This window comes from Scyliorhinus canicula, chromosome 5 (assembly GCF_902713615.1).
Source record: "Scyliorhinus canicula chromosome 5, sScyCan1.1, whole genome shotgun sequence".
NCBI classification, from domain to species: Eukaryota; Metazoa; Chordata; class Chondrichthyes; order Carcharhiniformes; family Scyliorhinidae; genus Scyliorhinus; species Scyliorhinus canicula.
Genome location: NC_052150.1, coordinates 176,648,578 through 176,675,135, shown reverse-complemented (window position 1 = coordinate 176,675,135; position 26,558 = coordinate 176,648,578). Strand labels below are relative to the sequence as shown.

The window sequence follows — 26,558 nt, the reverse complement described above, 5'->3', positions numbered from 1 at the left end:
AATAATAACAGTATACTTGATTTTTCATGTGCCATCTACTTCTATAGTTGCCTTTTTCTCAGTTTCTCTCGACCTGCATTTGCAGATTTCTCCTTTGCTTCCTTTCTCTTTCTCTTTTTCTTTCTCCTCAGATTTTGAAAATACGACATGCACAGATGTTGCTGGCAAAACTTGCAAAACAAGCGGAGTTGGCTGATTCACAATAAATCATCTGAGACAGAGTCAGCTTCTGTCACTGGCTAACACCAACAGCACAAGATAAAAAGTCGATTATGTGCATACAATGGATGAAATCTTTTTTTTAAATTAGAGTCCCCAAATCTTTTATTTCCATTTAAGTGGAAATTTAGCGTGGCCAATTCACCTACCCTGCACTTTTTTTTTGGTTGTGGGGGCGAGACCCACGTAGACATGGGGAGAACGTGCAAACTCTACACGGGCAATTACCCGGGGCCGGGATCGAACCCTGGTCTTCGGTGCCGTGAGGCAGCAGTGCTAACCATTGTGGCACCGTGCTGCCCTACAATGGACAAAACCTAATATGCATTCCATAAATGGATTTTAGTAAGGCATTTGATAAGGTTCCCCATTGTAGGTTTGTGCAGAAAGTAAGGAGGCATGGGATAGTGGGAAATCTGGCCAGTTGGATAACAAACTGGCTAACCGATAGAAGACAGAGAGTGGTGGTGGATGGCAAATATTCAGCCTGGAGCCCAGTTATCAGTGGCGTACCGTAGGGATCAGTTCTGGGTCCTCTGCTGTTTGTGATTTTCATTAACGACTTGGATGAGGGAGTTGAAGGGTGGGTCAGTAAATTTGCAGATGATACGAAGATTGGTGGAGTTGTGGATAGTGAGGAGGGCTGTTGTCGGCTTCAAAGAGACATAGATAGGATGCAGAGCTGGGCTGAGAAGGGGCAGATGGAGTTTAACCCTGACAAGTGTGAGGTTGTCCATTTTGGAAGGACAAATATGAATGCGGAATACAGGGTTAACGGTAGGGTTCTTGGCAATGTGGAGGAGCAGAGAGATCTTGGGGTCTATGTTCATAGATCTTTTAAAGTTGCCACTCAAGTGGATAGAGCTGTGAAGAAGGCCTATGGTGTGTTAGCGTTCATTAGCAGAGGGATTGAATTTAAGAGCCATGAGGTGATGATGCAGCTGTACAAAACCTTGGTCAGGCCACATTTGGAGTACTGTGTGCAGTTCTGGTCGCCTCATTTTAGGAAGGATGTGGAAGCTTTGGAAAAGGTACAAAGGAGATTTACCAGGATGTTGCCTGGAACGGAGAGTCGGTCAGACGAGGAAAGGTTGAGGGTGCTAGGCCTTTTCTCATTAGAACGGAGAAGGATGAGGGGCGACTTGATAGAGGTTTATAAGATGATCAGGGGAATAGATAGAGTAGACAGTCAGAGACTTTTTCCCCGGGTGGAACACACCATTACAAGGGGACATAAATTTAAGATAAATGGTGGAAGATATAGAGGGGATGTCAGAGGTAGGTTCTTTACCCAGAGAGTAGTGGGGGCATGGAATGCACTGCCTGTGGAAGTAGTTGAGTCGGAAACGTTAGGGACCTTCAAGCGGCTATTGGATAGGTACATGGATTAGGGTAGAATAATGGAGTGTAGATTAACTTCTTCTTAAGGGCAGCACGGTAGCATTGTGGATAGCACAATTGCTTCACAGCTCCAGGGTCCCAAGTTCGATTTCGACTTGGGTCACTGTCTGTGTGGAGTCTGCACATCCTCCCCGTGTGTGCATGGGTTTCCTCCGGGTACTCTGGTTTCCTCCCACAGTCCAAAGATGTGCAGGTTGGGTGGATTGGCCATGAAAAATTGCCCTTAGTGTCCAAATTTCTATGATTAACCTAGGACAAAAGTTCGGCACAACATCGTGGGCCGAAGGGCCTGTTCTGTGCTGTATTTCTCTATAAAGCTAATGTTAAATTAAAAAAAAAACAAATATTTGTTTTTGATATTGCAAATTATTACTTTTAAATTTGGTTTTGTTGATCTTCAATTCCACACCTGATACGAGTCTCAAGTATTGCATTGGAATAGTGCCTTTCTAACACATTAAAATATCCCAAGATACTTCCGAGAATCCTTACAGGCCAAGCTGTACATCGAGCTAGAATCTTAGAATCCCTACAATGTAGAAGGAGGCCATTTGGCCCATCTAGTCTACACTGGCCCTCTGAATGAGCACCCCACGCAGGCCCCATCCTCGTAACCCCATAACCCCACCTAATATTTTGGACACTTAGCGGTAATTTAGCATTGTCAATCCACCTAGCCTGCACATCTTTGGACTGTGGGAGGAAACTGGAGCACCCGGAGGAAACCCGCGCATACAGGTAAGAATGTGCAAACTTGAGGAGGTAACAAAACTGATTGACAAGGGATGGGCTGGGGATGTTGTCTACATGGACTTTAGTAAAGCATTTGATAAGGTCCCTCATGGCTGGCTGGTGTAAAAGGTTAGGTCACATGGGGTCAGTGGTGAACCAGTTGGATGGATCCAGAACTGGCTTGGCCATAGAAGACAGACGGTAGCAGTGGAAGGTGTTTTCCCGAATGGAGGTCTGTAACTAGTGGTGTTCAGCAGGGATCAGTACTGGGACCTCTGATCTTTGTAATATATATAAATGACTTGGAAGAAAACATAGCGGGTCTGAATGGCAAGTTTGCGGATGATACAGGAGTTGCAGATAGTGATGAAGATTGTCAGAGAATACAACAGGATATGGATAGGCTGAAAAATTGGGCAGAGAAATGGCAGATAGAATTTAACCCGGACAAATGCGAGGTGATGCATTTGGTGCATTTGGTAGATCCAATTCAGGTGGGAGCTGTAAAATAAATGGCAAAACCATCAGGTGCATAGAGTCTCAGAGAGATCTGGGCATGCAGGTCTACAGATCCTAAAAAGTGGCAGTACAGGTAGAAATGGTGATCATTGATTGATTGATTGATTGATTGATATTTATTGTCACATGTACCGAAGTACAGTGCAAAGTATTTTTCTGCAGCCAAGAGAACATACACAGTACGTACACAGTAGACAAAATAATAATCGACAGAGTACATTGACAGTGATGCATCAACAAATGGATTGGTTACAGTGCGTAACAAGGCCAAACAAGAGCAACATCAGGCATATGGCAGGATATTGAGTATAAAAGCTCGACAATTATACAGAACATTGGTTAGGCCACATTTCGAATACTGTGTCCAATTCTGGTCACCGCACTACCAGTAAGGACATGGAGGCTTTGGAGAGGGTACAGAAAAGGTTTACCAGGATGTTGCCTGGTATGGAGGGTATTAGCTATGATAAGAGGTTGAATAAACTGGGATTGTTCTCCCTTGAGAGATGGAGGATGAGGGGCGACCAGATAGAAGTTTATACAATTATTAGGGGTATAGATAGGGTTAATAGTTGAAGGCTTTTCCCCAGGGCGGAAATAACAATGACAAGATGGCACAAGTTCAAGGTGAGGGGGGAAAGGTTCAGTGGAGATGTGCATGGGATGTTTTTTACACAGAGGGTGGTGTTGGCCTGGAATGCACTGTCAGGTCACGTGGTTGAGGCAGATACATTAGCGACCTTTAAGACTTATCTGGATAGGCACATGAACAGACGGGGTATAGAAGGATATAGGCGGTTGGTCTAGGTAGGACATGTGATTGGCGCAGGCTTGGAGAGCCGAAGGGCCTGTTCCTGTGCTGTATTGTTCTTTGTTCAACAGACAGTCACCCAAGCTACATAAGGCAATCACAGAGTTTATGACCAAATATTTGGTCAAATAAGTATTTTTTAAGGAGCATTTTAAGGGGGGAAAGCAATTTAGAGAGGTAGAAAGGTTTAAGGAACGATATCCGGAACTTAGGGCTTTGACAGCTGAAGGCATGGATACCAATATTGGAGCAATTAAAATCACTCCAATCCCGTGACAGAGTGTCCACGCCATTGTAAACGCCATTGCGTTTTACGACAGCGTGAACGGGCCGCTCCCACGACTAATTCTGGCCCCTACAGGGGGCCACACGGCACTGGAGTGGTTTGCGCCGCTCCAGCTGCCGATCCCGGTGCGAACTGTGCGTTGCGAGATCCGCGCATGCGCAGTTGCGCTGGCGCCAATGAGGACATGCACAGTGGCGCTGGCGCCAACGCACACATGCGCAGTGGCTTCCTTCAATGCGCCAGCCCCGACGCAACATAGCGCAGGACTACAGGGGCCAGGGCGTAGGAAAGGAGGCCCCCAGCCACAGAGCCCGGCCCGCCGATCGGTGAGCCCTTATTGCTGGCCAGGCGACATCGGAGGCCCCCCCTCCGGGGTCGGACCCCCCCCCCCCACAGGCGCCACCCGACTCTTCCACACCAAGGTCCCGCCGGTCCAGAGCAGGTTAGAACGGCACCAGCGGAACTCGACTCTTTTCTTACGGCCGCTCGGCCCATCCGGGCCGGAGAATCAGCGGGCCGGCTGCATAGAGCGGCCCGCGACCTGCGCCGCGCCAACCATGCCGGCGTCGGGGCGGCGTGCCCATTCGCATGGATTCTCCGGCCCGGCGCAGGGCTGGGAGAATTCCACCCTATACACTTACAGCCAGATTAAAATGCAATGAGGTGTTATAATATGCAAATTATTGTTTTATTGGTTGCATAATTAGAACATAGAACATAGAACGATACAGCGCAGTACAGGCCCTTCGGCCCTCGATGTTGCACCGACATGGAAAAAAAACTAAAGGCCATCTAACCTACACTATGCCCTTATCATCCATATGCTTATCCAATAAACTTTTAAATGCCCTCAATGTTGGCGAGTTCACTACTGTTGCAGGTAGGGCATTCCACGGCCTCACCACTCTTTGCGTAAAAAACCCACCTCTGACCTCTGTCTTATATCTATTACCCCTCAATTTAAGGCTATGTCCCCTCGTGCTAGCCACCTCCATCCGTGGGAGAAGGCTCTTGCTGTCCACCCTATCTAACCCACTGATCATTTTGTATGCCTCTATTAAGTCACCTCTTAACCTTCTTCTCTCTAACGAAAACAACCTCAAGTTGCAGAATAATTAAAATAAAACCAATATATACCTCAAATTAAGAGCTGTATTTTTACATTCTGGTCACCAAAAATACCTTTACAAATGCAGGGGCAAGAGTTTTACAAATTGAAAGAAAACCAGTGACTTTACTGAGTCTACACAATACAGCTGTTTGAGTTATACTGGATCAACTCTGTGTCACTTGACAACAGCTGCAGGAACACTGAAGTCATGCACAATTTAAATCATGTGTAATGCCCTGTTCACACTGTCCTTTGCAAACTGGAGTTCTTCCCGCTTCCGGCATAAGGCAGTTTGTGGTAAATATGTGGACTCTTCACAAAGCGGTCTGTGAGACCACTTTTTCTTGTTTTTTTTGGAAGAAATAAACTGAACTGACACTGGTTATTGTTTTCTGCATTTTGATTTGCAGCTGGATATTTTAGTTTTAAATTAAAAGTAGTAACTGAAATATGTTTTTTTATATTATACTTGTGTAAAATAATTGTCACCCCAATCTGCTCCCTCTTTTTGAAAGCTGATTGGTGGTGATTTAAACTGAGGGTCACCACACCTCAGGCAATGGGGAGAAGGCGAGCCCTTCATGAATAACCTTAGCCGGGCCAGGAATTGAACCTGCACTGTTTGGTTTGCTTTATTGTCACGTGTACCCAGGTACAGTGAAAAGAATTGTTCTGCATGCAGATCACTCCGTACATGAAAAGAAAATACATAATAGGACAAACATAAAATACACAATGTAAATACATAGACACTGGCATCGGGTGAAGCATGCAAAGTGTAGTACTACTCAGCAGAGAAAATGCGTGACGAGATCAGATCAGTCCATAAGAGGGTCATTTAGGAGTCTGATAACAGCCAGGAAGAAGCTGTTTTTGAATCTGATTGTGCGTGTTCTCAGACTTTTGTATCTCCTGCCCAATAGAAGAAGTTGCAAGAGTGAATAAGGCGGTTGGGAGGGGTCCTCGATTATGCTGCCTGCTTTCCCAAGGCAGCGGGAGGTGTAGACAGAGTTAATGGTTGGGAGGCGGGTTCGCGTGATAGACTGGGCTGTGTTCACGACTCTCTGTAGTTTCTTCTTGGGCCGAGCAGTTGCCATACCAGGCTGTGATGCAGCAAGATAGGATGCTTTCTATGGTGCACCTGTAAAAGTTGGTAAGAGTCTGTGTGGATATGCTGAATTACCTTCATTTTCAGAGGAAGTATAGACGCTGTTGTGCTTTCTTGGTCGTACCATCGATGTGGGTGGACCTAGGAATTTAAAGCTGTCAACCATCTCCACCTCAGCCCATTGGTGCAGACAGAGGTGTGTATAATATTTTGCTTCCTGAAGTCAATGACCAGCTCTTTAGATTTGCTGACATTGAGGGAGAGATTGTTGTCATTACACCCTTCCACTAGGTTCTCTGTCTCCCTCCTGTATTCTGACTTGAGATCTGGCCCACTATGGTCACGTCATCAGCAACTTGTAGATGGAGTTGGAGTCAAATTTTGCCACAGAGTCGTGTGTGAATAGGGAGTATAATAGGGGGCTAAGGACAGAGCCTTGCGGGCTCCAGTATTGAGGACTATCATGGACTACCTTTGCAGATGACACAAAGGTAGGTGGAATTGCGGATAGCGATGAGGGCTGTCAGAGGATACAGCAGGATTTAGATTGTTTGGAGAATTGGGCGGAGAGATGACAGATGGAGTTTAATCTGGACAGGCGAAGGGCCTGTTCCTGTGCTGTACTTTTCTTTGTTCTTTGTATGCTTGATGTCATGTTATTGCTGTTTATTGTTGCTCTCCTAATGGCTGTATGTATGCCAGTTGCAGCCCCTCCTTCTTCTTTGGTCGACAATTGGCAACCTGCCTGCACTGATAAAGGGGAGAGGTGTTCTCTCTCTCTCTCTCTCTCTTTTGCCTTGCTGTGCCATTGGGCACCTTTCCACTGATGTCAGACTGCGACTGGAGTAGTGGGGTATGGGGAGGGAGCGTGCTCAGGTTCAGATGGTGGTGGCTTTGTTTCCTTATTGATGGTTTATTGGTTTTGTTCATGATGTACTGTTGGTATTTTCATTGTACTGTTGCCTATTTTGTGGTTTCTATATTTGCTCTGTATTTTGCCTTAACTTTTGTACAATGGCATTGTTCTTGGACTGAACTGTGCCCCCTTTTGTGTGTGGGGGGTGTTTTCTCTCTCTCTTCTGCCCTGCCCCGTCTCAGTGTGTCCTTTACCGGTGGACTGTGATGCTCGTTGTCACACATGCAAACTCTTACAGGCATGCACATGCAGACTTTCATATGCTCCTTCACAGACTCACTGTCACCGACATGCACGCACTGCTTTCTAAACATGTGCTTTCCTATATATGCATTGGACGCCTTTCCACTGATGTGGAGCTGCTGTTGGGGGTGGGGGAGGCAGGGTTGTTTCTGGTTGATTGTTTATTGTTTTGTGTCCATGGTTTATGGTGGGTAATTTCAGTATATTGCTGCTTGCCCTGCTTTGTCTTTTTGTATTATGAAACTGTTAGTATACTAGAATATGCCCAAGTGGATACCCTTGGGCACAGCTCCCATGAAGCATGTGGTTGTTAAAGCCTGGCATCCCAATCAGCCTGTGAGGCCTGGACACTCTGCCCGAACAGCAGCCAACATTGTTCGGGGGTGGGGGATGGGGGGGCTGCATGGCTAGATGCCAACTGGCAACAGTGGCGACCATGTTGTCCTTGGTACCTGGTTGCGGAGTGGGGGGGGGGGCGTATATGCAATGATGATATGTCGTCTACCCCCCACCCCCTGCAGACTGTTATGTTTGGCCATCACCCAGCGATGTTGGCCGCCGTGGCGGGGGCCGCTGCCCTGCATGTAGCCCTATGGGAGCTGGAGCAGGGGCATATCAGGGAGGCGGTGGAGCCTGCTGCAGAGGAGCGTGCTGCAGAGGGGCAGGTGGCAGTTGCCCAGGCTGGAGTGCCACTCGCCCAACAGGACAAGGAGGAGGAGGAGGCGGTGCTACGGCGCTGGTGGCGTTCGATGAGGTCTAGTGTGTACCGGCGCCGCATGTCCTTCCAGGACCTCTCGGATAGGGCATGCAGGAGGAGACTCCGGATGAGCCGGGAAATCGTCGCCCATATCTGCCACCTGATGGCACACCTGGCACCGCGTGGGACTGGGGGTGGGCATCCGGTGGCTGTCAAAGTGATGGCCACCCTGAACCTCCGCGGGACTGGGTCATTCCTGTCGCCGAGTGGGGACCTGTCCGGCATTTCCCAGACGTCGGTGCACAGCTGCATCCGTGCAGTGACTGACACCCTGTACGACATCGCGGAGTGCTGCATCCAGTTCCCTGTGGACCATGCCCACCAGGATGCCCGGGCAACGGGCTTTGCCACGGTTGCCAGTATTCCCATGGTCCAGGGGCGATCGATGGGGTGCACGTTGCCATGCGCCCACCATTGGACGGCAGGGCCGTGTTCATAAACAGGAAGGGGGCCTATTCCATGAACATGCAGGTGGTCTGTGACCACCGGATGAGGATCTTGCACGTCTGCACCCGTTACCCGGGCAGTGTTCATGATTCGTTCATATTGGCACAATCGTTCATCCCCGCCATGTTCGAGGGACACCCCCCTCCCCACCCCCGGGTGATGGGTTGGTTGCTGGGCGACAAGGGTTACCTGTTGTGGTTGTGGCTGATGACGCCTATACGGAGGCCACAGACTGACGCGGTGACCCGCTACAACGATGCCCATGCAGCGACCAGGGTGTGGTCGAGAGGTGCTTTGGGCTGCTAAAGATGTGCTATAGGTGCCTGGACCGTGCTAGTGGGGCCCTCCAGTACCCGTCGGAGATGGTCGGCCGCATCGTTGTGGTATGCACAATATAGGCTTGCAGAGGGGCGATGTGCTAGAGGCAGAGGAGGAGGAGGAGGAGGAGGAGTGGGGGGAGGAGGAGGATCATGCCAAAGGGCACACCTCCCCAGATGAGGAGGATGTGGGTGGGGGGTGGGGCAATGTACGGGACATAAGGACTGGATAGGGACGGGAGGCTGCCCAACGATACCGGCTGGGCCAGCTGGCAAGGGACGGGTTGATAGCCGCATGGTTCACAGACTAGGGGAGGGGGGATTCGCTGAGCATGGGCATGGACATCACAGTACGGCACCACCCCACCACACTCAGGCGGGGCTGAGGAGGTGGTGGGAGGAGGGGGGAGGGGTGGTGGGAGGAGGTGGGAGGGGTGGTGGGAAGAGGGAGGGAAGGCAGGGGGGTCTCACTTGGTGGTGCGCCCCCGATCTCAGCATCTGCAACCTCCCGGTCCTCGGGTCTGCCTGCGAGGTCCAAGGTCCTCTGTTCATGCATGGTGAGGGAGCGCAATTCAGGTGGACCCCCTCCGATCGTGGCACCCTCCTGGTTGTTGTGGGCATGCTTGTCCTGGGGGGAGGGGGGACACAAAAAGATCAACAATGTTAGGCGGCCATATACTTGCAGCCCGGCGGTTGGGTTTATGTTGGCATAGGTTCACAGGCCATCCTGCCAATGCAGCTTGCATGAGTGGGTACAGCCATGTGCTGCTCAGCTAGGGTTGTACCGCCCCCACCCCCCCTGTCCATGTGGAGGTGGGGCGGGGCCATATGTGTGGGCCGTTGGTGCCATGGGCACAGTGGGGGGTACTCACCCTGGCTGCCCTGACTATGTCATTGACCTTCTTGTGACACTGGCTGCCTGTCCTGGGTGTTCTGCCCACAGCACTGACAGCTTCTCCCACCTCCCTCCACAGGCATCGGCTGGTGTTGGCTGTGACCCTGAGCCGTGTCTGGGGTATAGGGCCTCCCTCCTTTGCTCCACAGCGTCCAGGAGCATCTCCATGTCACGGTCCTGGAACCTCGGCACAGCACGGCAGGCGGCCATCTTCCCACGTTTGCCTGCGTCTGTGCTGGTGGCATCTATTTAACAGTGGCGCGGCGTCAATTACATCGCGTGCGTCTGTGACGCTATTCCAGGCCATGCCGTCGCGCTTCCCGTGACGCCCGTGTTGACCCCTTCCGTGGCGCAGAATATGCGCACTTTTGCTCAGCTCGACACCGGATTCTCTCCCGCAGGTTTTGACGCCGGCGTCAGATCTTGGCCGCGATATTGGAGAATCCCGCCCATGTATCTCAGGAGGCTCCGTCTCAACAAGGTGACGGCCCTGTAGGTCCAGATTCACATGTAGGCCAGACCAGGAGCGGAATTCTTCGCAAGGCCCGACGCCGTCGTGAAACCTGGAGAGGTTCACGACGGCGTCGGAAGCCTCTCCCGGACCCTATTCTCCCCTACCCGGGGGGATAGGTGGGCCGTACCGGGAAACTCGGCGGCCGGGCCTTGTCCCTGGCTTCAAGGCCCGGCGCACCAAGAATGACGCCGCGGCGGAGCCTAATGGTGTCAGCCGCGCATGCGCATGTTTGACAGCTCAAACCCGCGCATGCGCGGTTGCCGTCTTTCCCCTCAGCCGCCCCGCAAGACGTGGCAGCTTGATCTTGTGGGGCGGCGGAGGGGAAAGAGTGCATCCCCTTGAGACGCCAGTCCGACGATCTGTGGGCACCGATCGCGGGCCAGTCCCCTCCCGAGCACGGTCATGGTGCTCGATCCCCGATCCGCCCCCCCCCCCCCTAGGCCCCACACTTACCTGGCGCGCCATGTTCACGATGGCAGCGACCAGGTGTGGTTACTGCCATGGTGAACAGGTCGGGAACGGCAGGCCGCTTGGCCCATCCGGGTCGGAGAATCGCGGGCCGCCGTGAAAAACAGAAAGTCGTTGAGGCCAAAATGTTGTGTAATTTCAAGAAGAAATTAGATTTTAGCTCTTGGGGCTAAAAGGATCAATGGATATGGAGGAAGGCACGATTAGGGTATTCAACCTGATGATCAGCCATGATCATAATGAATGGCGGAGCAGGCTCTAAGGACCGTATGGCCTCCTCCTGCTTCTACTTTCCAGGTTTCTATGTGGTACCTGTGCCATGTCCTTGTGGAGCTGGCACCACGTGTAGGAGGAGGATACCCACTCCCAGTAAGCCATCAAGGTCACTGCAGCCCTGAACGTCTATGCCTTGAGATCATTCCAGGGTTCGAGCGGGGACTTATGCGGCCAACAGCCCACACATCTGAAGTCACAGATGCCCTGTTTGCCTGGGCAGCCAACGCCATAACCTTTGACATAGACAAAGCCCAACAGGATGCCCGGGCAGCAGGATTCTCCGCCATTGCCTTGCGCGCACCAGGTGGTCCGGGAGCCCCCTTCATTAACTGGAAAGGGTTCTCCCTGAACGTCCAACTTGTGTGTGACCACCATCTCAGGATTATGCATGTATTTGGTTAGATCATGCTCAAGAACATGAGAACACATTTTTTTAAAGTACCAATTTTAATAATATTATCATGAGTATAGTAATGGACCAAATAAATTTAAAACATTTTCCTTCTGTGCTGTAACCACTCTATAGATTCGCAGGGTTAGGAAAAAAAGGCAGGGGAGCGTGACAAGCTGAGAGCAGGCATCGGCACGATGGCTGAATGACTTCTTTCTGTGCTGTAACAAGTCTATAATGGACTTTTAGTTCCACACCATATTTTGTGAATATGCCTTAGAACTATGACACAATGAGTATTTAAAAGTCCCTGTGATAAACAAGATTCCATGACTCGTGAATCATAGATACAAGATTATATCATTCAGGAAATAATTATTTTTCAGCATAGCCTTTGGAGCAGTGATAATATGTTACATTTCAAGACAAAAATGTCTGCATTACGCATGTTGTAGATGTTCTAGGGTGTCATAATTCTGTTTTTTCCTCAGAGGAAGTGAGCAAAATCATAAGTTTATGCCAAAGATGTCTGATTATGCCTCTGTGAAAATGAATGTGAAAAACCACCATGTGTTGAATCCTTGCTGGAAACAAGAATCTCACAACCAATCTGTAAGAAGCAAATGTGTTTCCACAACAACAAAAATTATTGGAATTTTACCGAAGAAAACTAAGCTTTGATGTTATTTTTTAATAAGGGTACTTTCAAGTTATTTTCTCTCCCTGAATCGGGCACCATATCTGGTGGAGCACTGATCTAACCCTATGTCAATGCCGCTTTGAGTCAGACACCAGGAGATGGCCAGAAATGGCACTCTCTGTGATTGTCCTTCACAACATTGAGGAGCACCTGGCATCTACCCATAATGACTGAGATCAGGAACTTATACATTTTTGATGCTCTAAGTTAATGCATCACTGGCTTTATTTTGTGAAAAATAGCAAGAGGTGCGTTCTTGCCTGAAATGTGAGATGTGGTGGAATTGTGCAAGGAAAAGTACTCATGTCGAATTGCAGAAAGAGATGATTATTGTACCGAATCGCAAAACAAAAAGACACATTTACCATAATAACGAGAAAGTGATCATTTTGCGTAAAAAAGAAAACACTGGGGAAATCAACGTACTTACTTTATGATCTGGAAAATTGCGGTAAGAATTTGTATTGTGATGAATGAGTATGAAAATCAGAGTATTGCTACAATTAGCCAGTAAAAAGAGACATTATTTATAACAAGAAATTAGCCAGTCAGATGGAAAGTACATAAGAAATGAACAAATTTTGATGATTGGTCTCATACAAGAGGACTCCATTTACTCTCCATGAGTGTGGGATACATGCAAACTGCAACAAACCAGTGTAAGAGATCAATTCAAATTGCTAAAACAACATGGTGAATATTTTAGGATACTGAGAAATAAGTTATGCATAAATGATACAAATTTTCCAAAAAAAACCAAAGCCTGGTGACAGTTCTGTGTGAGAAAGAAGGAGGCATGAGAAAATCTTCCTCCCTTGCACCTTTCTCTGCTCCAGCGCTGATTTTTTAACCGCCCCGCTGCTGGTCCAGGCCATCCACCGGCAGGGAAACGTTGCTGAAGTCTCCCCACACCGGGAAAGGCCCGTCCAGTGCCGTTACAGGCCCTAAGAAGAGCCCAAAAGTCCGAAAATAGCGGGAGCAGCCGAACGTGCTGCTTAACTCCGCATCACCGCAACCGGAAGTCAAGGCATGAGAAAATGACTTCAAAATAATCAAACATCAAAGATGTGCGGGTTAGGTGGATTGGCCTAGCTAAAATCGCGCCTTAGTGTCTCAAGATGTACGGGTTAGGCGGGGTTACAGGGATAGGGTGGCGGGTGGCCTAGGTAGGGAGCTCTTTCTGAGGGTCCATGCAGACTCGATGGGCTGAACGGCCTCCTTCTGCACTGTAGGGATTCCATGGGATTCTATGGAATCACATTATTAATTGGTGCAGAGACTTGTAAGGGAGCAGACACTTCTGAGAAATTAAAGTGTGGTCATTCTTTTTGAGGAATAATGTGGCTGGTTTAGCTCACTGGGCTAAATCGCTGGCTTTTAAAGCAGGCCAGCAGCACGGTTCGATTCCCGTACCAGCCTCCCCGGATAGGCGCCGGAATGTGGCAACTAGGGGCTTTTCACAGTAACTTCATTGAAGCCTACTCGTGACAATAAACAATTTTCATTTTCATTTTCATGTTCACTATGAAACTCAGAAAAGAATACAATTGTTACATCAAATCACTCCAGCCGTGACACACACCCTCCTGTAATGTGCAGGAGAGGGTTGGGGAAAAAAATTAAAACCAACAACCAAAATGTATTTCCAGCCTATTTTACTCCATTCAACGGCGTTTTCTAAGGCAGCAGATTTCTTGGCCTATGAGTGTCCTTCTGTTGAGAAGCCAAATGTTTCATATGGTAAACATTGGGAGCTTGATTAAAATTCAACAGTTGCCACTTCGGTTTCTGCAGCTAGCTTTTCTATTAGCCTCTCAGTCTGGCCTGCTGCTGGGTGGAAATACAGGAGATAAATGTTAAGGATGTCCTCCCATTAAATTCAACCTGGAATCATTTCCAGGTTCCCCCAACAAACACATGCCCCTGTTCCCTCCCTGTAAATATCAGGGCAGTTATCTCTCTCTTCAAAGGTACTCTGGCTTGCAGGTTCTTTGCCGGACTTTCAGTTTTTATTTTGCATTTCCAGCTTTGCAGTGTTTGCTTTTGTTGAAAAAACTAGAGAACTGAATAAGTGAGATGATCATCAAAACAAAAAGTAGTTGTCATTTTAGGAAACCAACCACCTCAAGTTCCAGGACATTGCTGCATAAGTTCCTTAGGTTAGTGCCCTCATTCCATGCTGCTTCATAAATGACTTTCCCTCCATTAAAATATCAAAAGAGTGATGTTTGATGACGAATGCACTGTCTTAAGAACTATTTGTGACTTCTAAAATACTGAAGCAGCCCACGTGCAGTTAGCCTTGGACACCATTTATGCTTGGTCTGATAAATGGCAAGTAACACTTGTAACACCTGTGCTGGGCATTGACAACCTCCAATGAGAGAGGGTCTAACCATCTCCTCTTGACACTCAATTGCATTGCCATCACTGGATCCCCCACCATCAACGTCCATTGTCCAGAAACTTAACTGGACCTGCCACATAAATATTGTGGCGACAAGAGCAGGTCAGGGGCTGGTTATTCTATAGCGGGTAACTCATGTCCTGAGTCCCCAACGTCTGTCCATTGGGTGGTAGGAGGATTTGGGGGAGGGAGAATGTTGGTTTGTTGGGTGATTAGGAGTGTCGGGTGGCCATGGGCATGGTTGGGTGGTTGGGTAGTCAGTGGGGGAAGTCTGTCGGGGGTCAGGTGATTGAGGGTGGTCAGTACAGGGTATTGGGTGGTCAATGGGGGCTGTGGGGAGAGTAGTCAGGGGTTGGGGATAGTCAGGTGGGGTGGGATGGGGAGGGCATTTTGCTGGGAAGAGTGTGATCGAGGGGTGTGGGGTAGTCGGGAGGTCCCATCAGGAGTCAATACTATAGTTACCCAGGAGTTAGAAATGGTTTTAATTTTTCTAACTTTATCTGGGTAAGTTTGAGCTTACCAGATTTCCCCCACCAAAGGGGAAACATTTTGTCTTCTCTACTCTATCTATTATCCTCAGAGAGCCCTGGTTTGCCCTCAGCTGGAGTATTGCATCCATCTCTGGACACCACCCTTTAGGAAAGATGTGGGCCGGAATAATCTGGCTGATCGTTGGCAGCGGGATTCTCTGGTCCCATTGGCAGCATAACCCTGCCCGTGGATTTCCCAGCGGTGTGGATTGTTTCATGGGAATTCCCATTGACAGCAGCGGAAGAAGAGAATCCCGCCACCAGCAGACGGGGCACCGACGAGAAACAAGGGGCTGAGAGGCGGAGAATACCACCCCTGAAGGCATTAAAGAGAGTGCAGAAAAGATTCACGATGTCCAGGGATGTGGAACTGCAGACACATTGACAAGTTGGAGAAGCCAGGACTGATTTCCTCGGAGAAGAGAAGGTTGAGAAGAGGTATTCAAAATCGTGAGAGATCTGGACAGAGCAGATAGGGAGAAACCATTCCCATTTGAACAGATTTAAGATAGTTGTCAAAAGAAGCAATGGAGACATGGGGCTAGATTTTCAGGGCTTGTTTGCTGCAGGTGCAAAATCCATTATGACCAACACTTCTGAGGCCATAAGAGAGTTTGCACCAGTGAGGTTTCCAAGAACGATGTTCCCGGGCCCTCCCAAATAAATGAAATTTATTTCAATAAATTAAAATACATTCAACCGTCAATATGGCTTGCTGCCGTATCTTCAGGTAACGTCAGATGCTCCCGCCACCACCGCCGCCGATGTGATGTCATAACGGCGGGAATCATTACGGGTTTCCAAAAACAGAAAAATCAGTCGTGAATACCGCACCAGGGGCACAGTGTTAATATACTCCTAGTCCGTGATTACCATTCCTGGGGCATGGATGTTAGTATAGCCCCAGGCGTGATTACCACACCTGGGGTGTGAATGTTAGTATAGCCCCCATCATGATTCCCACGCCGGGGCACAGATGTTAATACAGCCCCAGTCATGATTACCATACCTGGGGTGTGAATGTTAGTATAGCCCCAGGGTGTGGGGACATGGCTGGGCAATGCCAGCTTTTCATATGCCAATTCTAAGTTATCCTGCCCCCACTACCACCATGCAGGCATAACCACCCACCCCCCCCCCCCCCCCACCCCACCATCACCCCACCCTCCCACTGGAGTTCCTGATAGGCCCTATCCCTGGCTCTGCCCCCTGACAGTGACAACCAGTGCATGATGGTGAGGGGAGAGAGGGAGATGATGCTAGCGAGAATGGTCAGGTCATCCTGACACCTGAGTGGTGTTGGGGGGGTGATGCAAGCATTGAGTGGTGGGGGGAGGAGGTTGGCTCTCTGTGTTAAAAGGTTAGGGATGTTCGCCGTATCTGTCAGGGGTCCTGCTATCCGATGGGGGGGGTTGGCACGTTTTATTTTACTTTGAGATCAGGGTGCCATTTCGCTGAATCCCAGCTTTGCTGGTGAGTTTGGTCCCTGCCCCCAGCTGCATTTGTAATCCTCGCCAGCACTTTGAAATTGCAGACTGCCTTTGATCTGGCTAGATAAGGCAGTGTAGAACCAATTTGTTTCTGACTGCTTTTCTCGTCTGATCTAGCACTCTGTGCAATTTTTGGAACCTCCGCACATACTGAGAAACTTTTACACAGCCAGTAGTTAGGATCAGGAATGCACTGCCTGAGTGTGTGGTAGAAGTAGGTTTAATCAAGGCATTCATGAGGGAATTAGATCATTATCTGAAAAGGAAGATTATGCAGGGCTACAGAGAGAAGGCGAGGAAATGGTATTAGGTAAATTGCTCTTTCTGGGAGCCAATGTGGACGTGACAGGGTGAGTGGTCTCCTGTACTGTGGCAATTCTGCAATTCAGCTTCTAAGACTTTTACTGTAACAAACAAACTGAAAGCAACATCAACTAATTGTATTTCAGTCGTCAGATTGTACTCTAAAGCACAGGAAAAAAAACCTTTAACTTTTAAAATGACTAAAAATCCCCTTCACGTTTATAAATTACTGGCCGGAGTTTTCCGATTCAAGTTCACCTCCGCCACCGCGGCCAGTGAGAAAGGAGAATTTGGCGTTCACCTAAAACTCCATTCACTGCAGCAGAACCAGTGAATTCCACCAGTGTGAACAGACGGAGAATTACGGCCACTCTGTCCCTTCATTCTCCATGAACCGGTCCAGAATTATTCTCAGATTCCAGTTGTACACTTCTTTTGCCTTTTCCAGTGTACAACCCCGAATCCCCCAACTGACTTTCATGGTGAGGGTTACCCTAGAGATTCCTCCCTTGAACCTTCCAGCCCTGTTTAAATACTCACCAACAGAGAAGAGAAGCCAATACGACCATGGCTTGGCTTGCTGTTCCCATTTCAAAGCCCATCTCCATGACAATGTGAATTAAATGGGCCTCAGGTGAATTAGTTATTCTTCAGAACCAATCACATCCACCATTTTTAAAAGTCCACAGAATCTCCACAAAATCTGGCCTTTATCTACCAGTGTCAACACAGATCCACTTGCTATTGTCTACAGGTGTGAATACCCTGCACCTTCTTTGAAAGACAACCTGGACATCCCTCTCTTTAATCTTTAACAACCAAGATACCCAAGCTCGTTATCGGGCAGAATTCGGAACAGGTCACACGACCCCATCAGTCCTTCATTTTACCTTAAGTTAAAGCGACAATTGCAAAACATAATGATCTTACAAACTCCATATTTGTGACAGATGTAAAAACACCCTTCAGCAGCGACCTCCAAATAGTCAATCGCGATCAACAGGTCGATCTTAGGGTCACAACCAATCGTTTGTTGTTGCCTGCCAAACCGTGTCAAATGACACGAGCCTCGCGATTTGTTGCAATGATGAGCGAATCACCTCATTGCCTGCTGAACAATGCCAAAAATCTGCGGGACTCGAGCAGTGAGATTCTCACAGGCAGCAAAACTTGGAATAGGCTGGTTCAAAACAAAATGATGAGCAAGGAGCCAGAGAGCACCAAGAGGGCAAAAAATACCCACCATTTCCACCAGGAATGGGAAAACAAATTTATTTTTAAGACTGTCAAAGGCAAGACCATTCGTTTGATTTGTTAACTGAGTGTAGCCTTAAGTAAAAGAGGTCATTTGGAACACCACCACAAAACAATGTTTGCAAAATTTCAAGATAATTTCTTTTAAACAGCACGATTCGGATAAACAAATTTGGGGAGTTGAAGAGAATTTTTTTCCCCACTAAAGGGGCAAATTAGCGTGGCCAATCCACCTACACTGCACATCTTTGGGTTGTTGGGGTGCGACCAATGCAGACACAGGGGAATGTGCAAACTCCACACGTACAGTAACCCGGGGCCGGGATTTAGCCCTGGTCCTCGGTGCCATGAAACAGCAGTGCTAACCATTGCTCCATAATCCCGCCCTAGATGGAAGGGAATTTTGAAAGTTCAACGATCAGTCTTTTCAAAACTTGTGGCTCAAAGCAAGCAAGCTGAGAGGTGCCTTTTCGCATTTGCCATTTTGCTGGCAAAACATAAGAAATCATTTAGCAATGGTGAAGTTATCAAGGCGGCTATGACAGTTGCTGCCAACACTTTGTTGTAAGACTTGAAAAACAAAGATGAAATTATGACAGCCATCAAGAGCATACCACTTTAACAGTAGCCAGAAGGGTTGAACTGTTGACTAAAGACATGTCTCAGCAAATACACCAAGACTTATCAGACTGAATATTTCTCACTGCAGTTTGATGAATCAGTAGACATGATGGATACGGCCCAGCTGATTCTTTCGTTCACATGTCACTCAAAGACTCAACAGCTAAGAAAAACTTTCTGACTCATTTGCTACTCAAAGAGAAGACAAGGGGCAAGGATGTCTGCAACAAATTCAAAAGGTATGTCACTGAGAAAAACATTCCCATCAGGAAACTGGTTTCAATCATAACCGATGGTGCACCATTAATGATGGCCGTCAATGCAGGCTTTGTTGCACTTTGCAGAACTGATCCTGAATTTTCTTCCTTTGCCAAATTCGTTCCACCTGGCCCAATCTGGATCATGCCTTTGATGAGTGAGTTCCTGATGGCATATTTAAGTGAGTCCAATGGCTCATTTAAAACCCAGATGCTAGATTCACCCAGCGCCCGGGACTCACTGGCCACGTCTGCGAGACCTTGCCAGGGGGTCGTTTAGTATTGGTCCACACAAATGTGAACCAGGTGTAACGGTGCCTCGGAGGGTCTTGCAGGCCTTTGGAGATCTCTTAGTGGTGGTGACAGGGCGGGGTGGTATCCTGGCACTCCTCCTGCCACCCGGACACCCATGCCTGGGTGCCAGGTTGGATTTGTCAGGGGTGGCACCCAGGGGCATTCCCAATTGCAGAGGGTTCCCACGGGCCTCGCCAAGGTTGGGGCTAAGGGGCAGGAAGATTGGAGCTGCCGATCAAAATGGTGTCCCGGTCTGAGAACAGATGTCCTTGCTGTCGAGATCAACTCACCGGCAGGAAATCCTTCTAAGTGCAGCCTTGGTGGGGAGAAACTCTCCAAAGCCAAAAAAATGGTCAAGTGCCCTTGAATAGCAGGGTAATTCTTGGCTCTGTAGCTGCCATGAATCTGCCAAACGTGCCCGACAGCAGACTTAGTTTTAATTCCACTGAATCGTGTCCTTCATTTCTTAAATACGAGTTCTCAAATGTAAATAAGGGCAACTCCAGAACAGTCAGCCAACCTGCATATCCACTGTTTAGCCATGGCTTGCTGTCCTTTACTGACCACCATCCTCCTTCTTGAAAAAGGTCATCGATGGGTGACATGAATTGAGCAGGTGAGCGGCTGCATTTTCACGAGCTTTTGTCCTGTTCATCGTTTAATACTTTTATTTCTTTTATTCCTTGTGCCCATTTCATAATTATTGTTTTTCAGGACATATACTTGGTAATATATCCCTAGATGATCCTGATTGGACTTTTGCAACGAGGAGCCGAGTTAAATCGTAAAGAATCCTTGTGTGGTTGAGGTGGCCAGAGTTGTCTGGGGTGGGCCCAGCTTGAAAGGGCGTTGTTGCTGATGTGCGGGCCTGCACCTCGGTGGTGCAGTGGACATCAAGCTGGTGGCCACCTCTGAGGGTGTCTTTCTGGATGATGATTTTGGCTCTGTGTTACAAGTCTTTGGTGCTCACCTTGAGGAACCGGGGGGTATCTATGATGGAGGAGCAGGAGAGAATCCATGAAATTGATTCATGGTAAGTCCTGCCTGTCGTGTTATGCACACTGAGAAAACACGGGCTGCAACTGGATGCAGCTTTAACTGAAAGATACTCCAGACCTTGAAGTTAGTTCAACCTGATTTATTGAACCTGTCACACAGTTAGCACAGTTATCTGTGAGTTCGACTCTCTGCTAACCTAAGTGTGATTACTCTGTCTTACTGAACCAGACGAGCTCTTAGCCACGTGCTGGAGGTGTTATGTGATATATACACCCTGACCCACTCTGTAGATGTCCCCAGTGGAAAGAAGCAGAGTGTGAGTGCCTTGTGCCTTTTATAGTGGGAAACCACCCCAAGTGTCCTGCCTGCTGAGTGGTTATGTCCTGTCCTCTGTGTTCAGTAGCTGCCTGTCTGTATCTCATTATGTGCATGTCTGCATATCATGACACTGCCTTCAGTTTGCTGAGATCCTGCTGCATGGTGTGCTGCATATCCTGACAGATTCAGGAGGTGGGGTGAGGCAAGGAGTGTCCAAGTATTTGGTATCTGACGGGAAGTGAAAGGCAAGTTCCTGGCTGAGTTTGAAGATTGGCTGCCCCATGCTTTAGTAATCCTGATTTGGAGTTTGGGCGTATCCGGTTCGAAGGAGCACAATGTATCTGGCCTTCGAGGTCTGTGGTCAGTTGTACCCCCAACCGCTGGCCTTACATTATCTTGTTAAGTGAAGGAGCTTAGTTGGTTAGAATCTTAGGGCAGTCCTGAGAAGTGTTCGATGATCCTGTCATGCCTTTAGCCTTTTCAAGTAAAATAGATGGTGTTAATATCCTGCAGTTCTCCAATAATCCTGGACATTACTCCCTTATGATTATGATGTTGTTGATGTCTATTCTCCTGAAAAAGCATGCGAAGTGTGAGCACGGGGATAAAAGTTGGCTGTTATCCTGTTACAGCAAAAACCATATTAAGTATGTGATATGTAGTCTGTGCAGTTTTCATAGAATTTACAGTGCAGAAGGAGGCCATTCAGCCCATCGAGTCTGCACCGGCTCTTGGAAAGAGCACTCTACCCAAGGTCAACAACTCCACCCCATCCCCATAACCCAGTAACCCCACCCAACACTAAGGGCAATTTTGGACACCAAGGGCAATTTATCATGGCCAATCCACCTAACCCACACATCTTTGGACTGTGGGAGGAAACCGGAGCACCCAGAGGAAACCCACGCAGACGCGGGGAGGATGTGCAGACTCCGCACAGACAGTGATCCAAGCCGGAATCGAACCTGGGACCCTGGAGCTGTGAAGCGATTGTGCTATCCACAATGCTACCGTGCTGTTCTTTCTTAGGTGCTGTTATCCTTGGGGTTACGGGAAAGGAAAGGAGTGTACTTTGGACAACCCCTATCTTGTTGAAATGAAATGAAAATCGCTTATTGTCACAAGTAGGCTTCAATGAAGTTACTGTGAAAAGCCCCTAGTCGCCACATTCCAGCACCTGTCCGGGGAGGCTGGCACGGGAATCGAACCGTGCTGCTGGCCTGCCTGGTCTGCTTTAAAAGCCAGAGATTTAGCCTTGTGGGCTAAATCAGATAGTGATGATGAATGTAACCATGGCAAGGTGATGGGTGGATGGTTGGTGTGGATGGTTGGTGTGGAGTTGGGTGGTAGAGTTACTATATTGAGGATAGCCCCCAGTTAGTTTTCATTGTGTTATTTTGAGTTGAAGAATCTGTGCCTTCCTCCATCGATGGCTTGGGCAGATTATGCACTCTGGGGAGGTCTTGGTCCCACCTGACCCCTCCTTAAAGTTGGTGTATTGGGGTCATGAGTGGCAGCACATCTCAAGGTTGACTGGGTTAATCCTTGATTATTCTTAGGTCAGCTTGGGCTTTTTCCCTTTAGGGTTTTTTTGTTCTTCTTCTCTTCAATAGGTGAGCAATGTTCTGTTATAAATTCTGGTTTGGTTCGGTGGTCCAATAAAGGGTTTCCTTTATTGTACCGGGAAGAAGAGTGTAGAGCACCCCCTCCCAGGACACCAAACTATTGGGTGTCTTGATGATTCCTCTTCTCTTCGGTGATGGGACTGGTTCCCCAGTTGGGGCTGGCGTAATCTTTTTTTTCAGTTGTTATCTAAGACACATCAGGCTAGTGTTCATATAAACAATGTGAGCACGGGATACTTTCAGTCACACAGGGGAATGAGGCAAGGGTGCCCTATGTCCTCCCTTTTGTTCACGTTGGCAATTGAGACATTGGCCATTGCCCCGAGGATGCCGGATAGGCGGCGAGGGATAGTAGGGGGGGGGGGGGGGTTATATAGAGGGTGTCCTTGTGCACTGGTGATCTTTTATATGTTACGGATCCGACCCCCACAGTGGGTGATATCATGGCACTGCTGAAGCGATTTGGGATGGACCAAGATTTGGTGGCCCGGGATTTGGCTCAGGTTCAGGAATTGAAATTTAATAGCCTGGAGAGCAGGTTAAAGCGCAGTCGAAGAGGTGGGACAGCCACCCTCTGTCCTTGGCTGGCAGAATTCAGTCTGTAAATTAACGTTCAGGGGCATTTTCTCTTTTTATTCAGTGCATGCCGGTTTTTTTTGCCAAAATCCTTTTTTTGACGAGTGGAAAGATTGATTTCGACATTTATTTGTGTGGGAAAAGTTACCAGGATTTGGAGGACAGTATTTCAGAGAGAATGGCAGTCGGAGGCTTGGCGTTACCAAGTCTGATATTTGGCAGCGAACGCTGGGGATCCTGAGGCTGTATGGATGCAGATGGAATCAGGTTTGTGGAGGGAGTCAGCGTTGAGCACATGGATGGCGGCTTCACTATCTTTTTCTCTGGGGAAGTACTGAGGGAATCCAATGGTGACTTCCATATTGAAAATATGGAGATAATTTCAGCAGCACTTCAACTTGGGGGCTGTATCAAAATTGGTGCCAGTCTGTGCAAATCATATGTTCGAGTTGGTGGGGCTTGACTCGAGGTTCCGGGGATGGGAGGAGTAGGGGTTTGTGGCAAAGAAGGATTTGTTTTTGGAGGGCCGGTTTGCGAGTTTTAAGGAGTTGGTGGAGAAATGTGGATTTTCATGGACATATAGTTTAAAATATTTTCAGGTGCTCAACTTCGTGAAGACCTTTCCAATTCCCGGTGGTGCCACCTTCCTCATTGCTGGAGAAGGTTTTGACATTGGCAGGAACAGAGGAGGGGTGTACCTCGGGGACTTAAGGGAGGCTGGTAGAAATTGACTTTTCTAATCAGCTCTAACCATGAGAGTAATGGAAGATGATAGAGGTAAAAGGGTTAAATGAGAACTCATTAAGAATAATTAACAATAATCATATCAAGCATTACTTGAATGCAACAATAGCTAGGAATCCACTAAGGGTAATCCAGATCATGCACTTTAATTTCTTTCTTAAACTGAGGTTTCACACCTGCAAGGTCAGTGACGTCAACTAGCTTAAAGCCCCCATTGTATTATAAGAACTGGTGCTGCTGTCCCAGTATGGGTAGTCCCATTTCTACGGCAACAGCCAGTCTAGGGTGATAATGGCTTAACAAAAACGGTGTTTTTCTAATTAATGTTAGATGCAGGTGTGGATAATTGGCAAGCGATGGAATGGGAAATTTGCACCAATACATTTAAATACAGATATCTCTTAAATTGATGGACAGACATTTTGGCCGAATTGAGTAAATTATAACTTAGTTAAAGCCAATCAGAAGTAAAAAGAAGACTAGACCTTAAGATAATAATCTCCTTAAGAATCACCTACCGGGATGGAAAAACTCATCCTGGGATCACCCCATCTATATTTCTGAAACCTATTTCCTTTGCTGCTTGCTTTTGCTAATCACCATCTTTCTTTTGTTTAAATTACTTAGTTATTTTATCCTGTGTAATATGATTTGAAGAATTACAATGATCTGTCATTGAATGAAAACTCAACCACTGTATTCACTAAATTCATTCACCTGAGGAAGGAGCAGTGCTCCCAAAGCTAGTGTTTGAAACAAACATGTTGGACTTTAACCTGGTGTTGTAAGACTTCTTACTGTATTCACTAAAGACAATCAATCTAGGGGCTGGTTTAGCTCACTGGGCTAAATCGCTGGCTTTTAAAGCAGACCAAGCAAGTCAGCAGCACGGTTCGATTCCCGTACCAGCCTCCCCGGACAGGCAGCAGAATGTGGCAACTACTACTACTGGGCTTTTCACAGTAACTTCATTGAAGTCTGCTCGTAACAATAAAGCAATTTTCATTTTCATTTTTCATTTCATCTGACTAGCTTGCAGCAGGGCTAGTTGAAAACTATCTAAATTTTATATTGAAAATAAGTTTATCTGTGGCACAGCTGACAAATAAAGTACAAATGTTCTTTGCCAAAAAGCACAGACTTGACCTTTGTTATTTGGGAACTGAGAAGGGATAACGGATATCCAGGGTTCCGAATAGACACAGAGGTCCATAAGAGGCTTATAGCAGAGGCGGTTGTATCCTTGGAGGGGGTTAAGGCCAAGTGGGAGAAGCAATTGGGGTTCGAGATGGTGGAGGGAGTGTGGTGTGTGATTCTGCATATCATCATGGCAGCCCAATAGCATAGTGGTTAGCATTGTGGCTTCCAGGGTCCCAGGTTTGATTCCCTGCTGGATCACTGTCTGTGCAGAGTCTGCACGTTTTCCCTGTGTCTGCGTGGGTTTCCTCCGGGTGCTCCGGTTTCCTCCCACAGTCCAAAGACATGCAGGTTAGGTGGATTGGCCATGCTAAATTGCCCTCAGTGTCCAAAAAGGTTAGGTAGGATTATTGGGCTAGGGGGATAGGGTGGAAGTGAGGGCTAAGTGGGTCGGTGCAGACTCGATGGGCCGAATGGCCTCCTTCTGCACTGTATGCTCTATGTTCTATGTTTTACGTGCGAGGTTAGGGCTGATACAGTTGAAGATAGTACACTGGGCCATTTGACCAAATCCAAGATGAGCAGGTTATTTGCGGGTGTGGAGCATTGTGGGAAGGGTTCATCTAACCATATACATATGGGCTGGTCATGTCCTAAGCTCGTGGGGTTCTGGGTCTCCTTCTTTGGCCCATGTCGGCGATCCTACAAATTGAACTGAAGCTTTCTCCCCTCGGGGCCATATTTGAGATATTGGACCTGCCGGAGCTACAGGCCGGGGCGTGGGCTGATGTTTTGATCTTCGCTCGTTGATTACCCGAGCTGGTGGGTTAGAGGTCAGCTTCTCCACCCAGTGCATCGGTGTGCCTGGGGGATTAAAAAAAAAATTTGGAGTACCCAATTTTTTTTTCCAATTAAGATGAAATTCAGCGTGGCCAATCCACCTAGCCTGCACATCTTTGGGTTGTGGGGGCGAAACCCACGCAGACATGGGGAGAATGTGAAACTCCACACGGACAGTGACCCAGAGCCGAGATCAAACCCGGGTCCTCAGCGTCATGGGTAACCGTGCTAACCACTGCGCCACCCTGCTGTCCTGGCTGGGGGATCTTATGGAGTTTTTGTATCTCGAGAACATTATGTACACCGTGAGGGGTGCAATTGAAGGGTTTCAAAGGTGGCAGCCGTTGATTTTGTACTTTAAGGAGCTGATCACCATCAGTTGCTAGGGAGAGGGTGGGGGTGTGTTTGCTTTGGTTTATTGGGCGAAGGGGGTGTTTCGGGGGTGGGGAGAGATTTGTTATTACCCGTTATTGTTTTTGTTTTGTACAGAATTGAAAAAGTTGAATAAAAATATTTTAAAATAAAATAAAGCCCGAGGCTGAATATCCTTTGTTCAGGCTTGGAGTCCCTACTTCTGACCCTGATCAGGTAAAATACACACACTTACTTTCCTCCTATCTTCTAGGGCAACCTATCGATAGAGGATCCTGCAGAGTTCAGTCAGTGCAGGAAACCTCGGAGGGAGCAGCAGAGAGACTCATGCAGATACCACGCCCCCTTTTTCTGGTACTGGCAGCCAGATTCTGGTAAGTAAAAAGTTTAAATGTCCCAAAGCTTCTTTGAAAAGCTACAGAGAGAAGGTGAGCTGGATAAGGGGGTAAGATGGATAAAGTACGGGTGGGTGAGGGAATAGGATGGGCAGGGCAAAGGATTTGGGTGGTACGGTGGCACATTGGTTAGCACTGCTGCCTCAAAGTGCCAAGAACCCAGATTCAATTCCAGCCTTGGATGACGGTCGATGAGGAGTTTGCACTTTCTCCCTGTGTCTGGGTGGGTTTCCTCCAGGTGCTCCGGTTTCATCCCACAGTCCAAAGATGTGTAGGTTAGGTGGG

At 47.9% G+C, this 26,558-nt stretch overlaps 1 long non-coding RNA gene across 1 annotated transcript in view; it reads left to right on the top strand.

Annotated features, from left to right (window-relative positions):
- The window catches only part of LOC119965650, a 28,282-nt gene extending 2,030 nt beyond the window's left edge, over positions 1–26,252 (top strand). Inside the window, exons 2-3 of the long non-coding RNA XR_005460593.1 lie at positions 18,805–18,955; positions 26,132–26,252. This is a non-coding gene — a long non-coding RNA (uncharacterized LOC119965650). The remainder of the gene's footprint in view (positions 1–18,804; positions 18,956–26,131) is intronic.
- Positions 26,253–26,558: the final 306 nt, after the last annotated feature.